General features: G+C 34.6%; 1 protein-coding gene across 1 annotated transcript in view; it reads right to left on the bottom strand.

Annotated features, from left to right (window-relative positions):
- Positions 1-4,958, bottom strand: part of LOC118736084 — a 6,408-nt gene extending 1,450 nt beyond the window's left edge. The window contains exon 1 of the mRNA XM_036466188.1: positions 4,712-4,958. The gene's annotated coding sequence lies outside the window, so the exon portion shown is untranslated. The remainder of the gene's footprint in view (positions 1-4,711) is intronic.
- Positions 4,959-5,810: the final 852 nt, after the last annotated feature.

Genomic DNA, 5,810 nt, shown 5'->3' with positions numbered 1-5,810 from the left:
CGTGGTCTGGTGTGCCCGTTATCCATTTTAATATTGTCCCTAATGCGTTTAATCCTCTTCTAAATCTATTAACTGGATTTATCTGTTTTATTAATATTTCAATTTTTTGGTGTAATGTTTTCATTTCAGGATTTGAATCTAAATTATATTTTGAGTTTAATATATTTTGGTATGGTGTTAATATTCTAGTTAAATTTGTAATATGATATAAATAATCGTAGCTATCAAATATAAAAGCTGGATTTGTTTCTATTAATATATAATCTTTTCCTTTCAGGTTTGTAATATTTGTGTCTGAACTAATTCTGTTTATGCACAGCAAGATTATTATTATTATGAGTATCATTTCCAGTTAGTACGGATGTTATCTTTGTGTATTATTCTATTATCAGTTGTTGTGACTGTTCTACCGTTATCCTGTTCAATTATTTTTTTCATGAATCTATCGTGGTTTTTATTTCTTCGGCTTCTCTTAACGTAAATAATATCTCCTTTCTTGTAAGTAATTTGTTTGTTCGGTGCCTTTTGTTGGGTGATATCTCTTTCTTGATTATATTGAATTCTATTTCTGATGACTTTATAGTCGTATCCTCCTCTGTTGAAAAACACGTCCTCGGGTTTATGTCCTGTGACCGAGTGAATGGTTTTATTGTACTGTCGTACTGCTTCGAATATTACCTCTTCGTGTGTGCCTTTGGTTTCCTTTACTAGTAAGTTAGTTAGCTCCACTATTGTGCTGTGCGTTCGCTCTACTTGACCGTTCGTTGTCGAATGTTGTGGTGGCACTGCTGTGTGCTGTATAGGTAGTCGATCGTATACAGATTTTGCTACTACATTAACGTATGTCGGGTCGTTATCGGTTGTTAGGTTCGTTGCGTATGGGAATATTTGTGATAGTATTTCATTCAAATATATGTATGTGTTTTTCCTATCTGGTATTTTTCTTATATAGCAGAATTTTGAGTATCTGTCTACTGTAGTTATATATATTTGGTTGTCCATAAAAAATGTATCCATGTGTAAATGTGTACCTTCTTCATTTGGTATTGGTGTTTTTCCGTAAAGTAATTTATTCGGTCGTCTGTCGTATTTACATTTTTTACATATCTCAAATATTTGTGCTGCCTTCTTTGCCATATCTTGCATGTTAGGCCAGTAATAGCTCTCAGAGAGTTCTTTTATATTATTTCTATAATTTCTATGTGCTCTTCTGTGTATTTGTTCAACTATCTCATTCTGTTCATTTTCGTCAGTGGTGTCTCTGACTAATCCATTTGCTATTACAAAATTAGTTGTGGGGAAAGTTTGTACTAGTGTGGTTTTTATTTGATATAGAATTTCTTTTGTAGTGATTATGGCGTTAATATTGTTTGGGTGTAATACGCCTTTAATATCACTTATCAATTGTTCTATAGTGGTGAAGTATATGGTATGTCTAAATTTTCCGAATATATTTTTACTTTCTATTCTTACTAATCCATTGTTAGTTTGGATAATAATTTGATTATTAAAATGGTTTAAGCTAGTGCCTACCCTTCTTATGGTTTCAGTGGATGAGCTGAGTTGAGAGTGCTGCGATTCTGAATCGGTTAATTGATTAATTTGTTGCCGACTTAGTGCGTCTGCAACTATGTTTTGAAAATCTGGTTTGTATACCAATTTGGCACCGTATTCTTCTATTTGGTTTTTCCACCTTTTTAATTTATTATTAGGGTTCTTCCCTGAAATAGAGTAGGTTAAGGACTGATGGTCCGTGTAGATTGTAAGGTCTGATCGTCTATATAAATAGTTCCTGAGTTTTTGTAGTGCGCAAATTATGGCTAATAACTCTTTTTCGTTCGTGCTATATTTTTGTTCCGTCTCGCTTAGTGTTCTGGATATAAAACAAATGGGATTTCTACCTTGGGATAACACAGCTCCTATGGCAAAATTACTTGCGTCCGTGGTTAAATCAAAGGGTTTATTGAAATCGGGTTGAAAGAGTTCGACTTGTGCTTGTAATTCCTTTTTTAATATATTCATCGCTTTTATGGCTTCCTCATCTAATTTTATTTGCATTTTTTCACTTTGATTTTTCTTTACGAGACCGTTTTCTCCTCTTAAAAACAATGTTAGGGGTTTAGTAATCTTGGCGTAGTCTTTGATGAATTTTCTATAATATCCTGCTAGTCCTAAAAATGATCTTAATTCTTTCAGATTCATAGGCACCGGGTAATTTTTTATGGTCTCAATTTTTTGTGGGTCTACGGTTATTCTGTTATGTTTAATAATATGTCCTAAATATTCAGTGCTGTCTTTGAGAAAATGAGATTTTTCGTATGAAATCTTCATATTTGCTTGACGCAGTGCATTTATAACAATTCTTATGTGTTCCATATGTTCATCGTGTGAGGATGAATATATTAACACATCGTCTATATATACATGCACGAATTTTCCTATGTAATTCCTTAATATGTCATCTACGCATCTTTGAAATATTGAAGGTGCGTTCTTTAGTCCAAACGGCAGCCTTAAGAATTCATATTTTGCTCCGTTTATGCTAAAGGCTGTCTTTTCGGTGTCTGACTCCTTGATTTTTATCTGATGGAAACCTGCTTCCAAATCTAGGGTTGTAAAAACAGTTGCTTTACCTAAATTCTGTATTGTCATGTTGACATCGGGTATGGGATATCTATCGGTAATGGTTTCGCTATTCAATTTCTGGAAGTCTATGACCATTCTTCTCTTAGGGTTTCCTAACTCGTCAGTTCCTTTCTTTGGTACTGTCCATACGGGTGAGTTATAGGGACTTTTACTGGGTTTAATTATATTATTCTCTAGCATTTTATTTATTTCTTTATTTATAAAATTATTGTCTGAAAAGGGGTAAGGGTACAGTTTCGTCCATATTGGCTCTTCAGTTTTAGTGCGGATCGTCGCTTCAATTGTTGTTGTAAATGGTAAAATAGGATTTGTTTCCTCATTAATTCTCATAACTTCTTCAACTTCTTTTTATATTTGCTCTCATCTATTGTGAAATTTACTTGACTGACATCCATTTCATTTTTCTTCTGTTCTGTTCTCCTGACATACATCATTTTATATTCGAACAGATCTATCTTAGCTTTCATTTCTCTCAAGGATTGTTCTCCTAATATCATATCAAATTCTTTTAATTCTTCGATTTCAAAAAATATTAATTCTTGTCCTAGCATTCTAATCTTCTTGGCTGAGTTTATTGTGTTTGAACCATTCAGAGTTCTACTAACAAATTGTTTAACTGGGAAGGTCTTTCCATTTGGAATATTTTTCCTAATATAATTTAATGTTGAACCTGTGTCTATTAAAACTAATAGTTTTTTGTTATCATGTAAAATAATCTGAAGACACGGCAGATTATTTACTCGTCTAAAAAAGTAGCTCTATTTTCAAATTCGCTTTCATCTATATTTACCCTTAATGACTGATCACTATTATTATCCGTTATTTGGTTGATCCTTTGTAGTTTCTGTGGTGCTATATTATATCTGGATGACGTTGGTTGGTGGTTTCTTTTAAATGGTTCTCCTCTATTGGAATTGAAAGGTGCGTATCCTGCTCTTTGTCGTTCATAGTTGTTTCTGAAGGGATTCTGTTGATACGATTGCTGTTGTTGATGCTGATTATTCGTGGGTTGCCGGAATCTTCCTATTGATGTATCCACGTCCATTGGTGTCGGGTTTGATCTTTCTATGTGGGGAATAGGTGGAACTCCTGGTTGATACTTCCGTTCGTTTTGTGGGTGTTTGGGGTAGTTATAAGCTTCTCGTCGTATCGGATTGTTCTGCCTTTTATAAAGAATCTCCGTGGCAATTGCGTATGCACTTTCTAAATCTCTTGGTTTTGCTGCATATAATGGGTGTTGAGTAAATTCATCATTTATGCCATTGCGGAAGCAATCTATGGCCATTTCTTTTGTGATCTGCTGTAGAGAGTTAGTATTCCCTGGGTAATCAATTTCGCATTTAGTCATTGCTAAATTAAAGATTTGACAGATCTTGCTGTGGAATTCGGATAGCGTCTGTCTTCCTTGTATTTGTCTTTTCATTTCCTCTATGAGGGCGTTATAGCTTCTAGTATCGGCGTAGCTGTAATCTAGGCGATTGAGTATTGCTTGTAAGTGAAATACTGTGCCATGATTCTGTAGAAGAGTTGCTGGTTCTCCTTCGATCTTCGTGTGACGTATTATAAATAATGCATCGTAATATGGTTTGGTATCTCGAAAGGCTTCTATGGGACTCATTGCTGATATGATGGTTGCCCTCCATGTCCTGTATTTGGATGTATCTCCGTTGAATACTGGTAGCCGTTCGAATAGTCTCAAATTTATTTCATTTGCATTGTTTATCCTGGGACTTATCGGTTGGAATTCTTCGATTTCAGGTACTTGCGCTTGCTGCAGCTGGGCTAATTGTGCTTCTACAGCGGCATAAGCTTGTTCCAAGGTTACTACCCTTGCTTCCATAATGATTCCTCTGCCTTGATCAAACACTTGTAATCGCTTTTTTCGGAAGCGGTCCAGTTTTATTTTTGGTTCTCCTTGTCCTCTTTTTCAGGACGTGTGGAATTTGATTGTTTAGGAGTTCCTTTTATTATTCACTTATTGAGCCCCCAGTTAAATTCATACTCTCGATGTACATAAATAAATATAATTTTATTGGTACCAAGATGTACTTAAATCAATTCTAACCTGAAGTTCATATGCTTCAGTATAATAGAAGACTAACTTATTTCTATGCTTAATCCTCTATTTATAGGCTCTGGTTTCTTTTGTATATTGGTTGCTGATAATCTTCAATAGGAATGTTTTGGTTGCTGATAATCTTCAATAGGAATGTTTTGGTTGCTGATAATGTTCAATCTTTTATTTGCTGACAATGTTTTGGTTGCTGATAATCTTCAATAGGAATGTTTTGGTTGCTGATAATGTTCAATAGGAATCTTTTATTTAAACTACTGATTCTGTATCATACATTGGATGATGTCATCGGTACAGTAGTGTATTTTCTGTTACACTAACTCGCATCTCACTAGTATAAATAGCTGTAAGATCTGATATTATAAACAGTTTTAAGAATACCAATAAAGTGTACGGATTTCGGCGTAGTAATAAAAATATATTTTTGATGTGTATACATCTTTGTTTTCGGTAGGGGTAAAATTTGCGAAGCTGTAACGCATATCCCAGCACAAAATTTCGAAGGGCTAGCATTGGTATTTCAGCATAAAATTTATATTTTCATTAGAAGCACCCTGTGTTTGCTTGCTAAATGGCTGTAAATGGTTGCATACATTTAGGCATATGCATAGTAAGAGGAAATGCGCTACAATTGATTATTACTTCCGATTATTTAAACTCAGCACATGCATACGGCTTTGTACCAATGTATGTACATAAATATTTATGGACTCATTTGTTGCAGCTGGGCATGAATCACGAAACTTTGAAACGATAGTCGTTCAAACCACGATCCAGAAAATAAAGGTCGCGCCATTCGCGGACCGCTAACCCTCTCTTCGTCGATTTGACAGCATCCATCCAATCGCTGACGTCATAAAATACTTTTGTTTACATTCACTGTTGCCAACTTGATGCTTTACCCACCAAATTTAGTGGGTATTCAAAACGCAAATATTTTTGAGTTTGATGCTTGGTGCGTTTTTGGTGCTTTTGTTTTTAGTCTGAGGACACCAAATTAGAAAATCCTAAAAAAATCTAAGCAAAATTTATAGCAATCGTAAGTGTGGTAAGCAGCTTTACAAAAATTTAAACAAAATCATGGCACAGT

The sequence above is a fragment of the Rhagoletis pomonella genome, unplaced genomic scaffold (assembly GCF_013731165.1).
Source record: "Rhagoletis pomonella isolate Grant_MI unplaced genomic scaffold, Rhpom_1.0 Rhpom_scaffold_00003, whole genome shotgun sequence".
NCBI classification, from domain to species: Eukaryota; Metazoa; Arthropoda; class Insecta; order Diptera; family Tephritidae; genus Rhagoletis; species Rhagoletis pomonella.
Note: the sequence above shows the minus strand (reverse complement) of the source record. Positions and strands in the feature narration are given on the sequence as shown.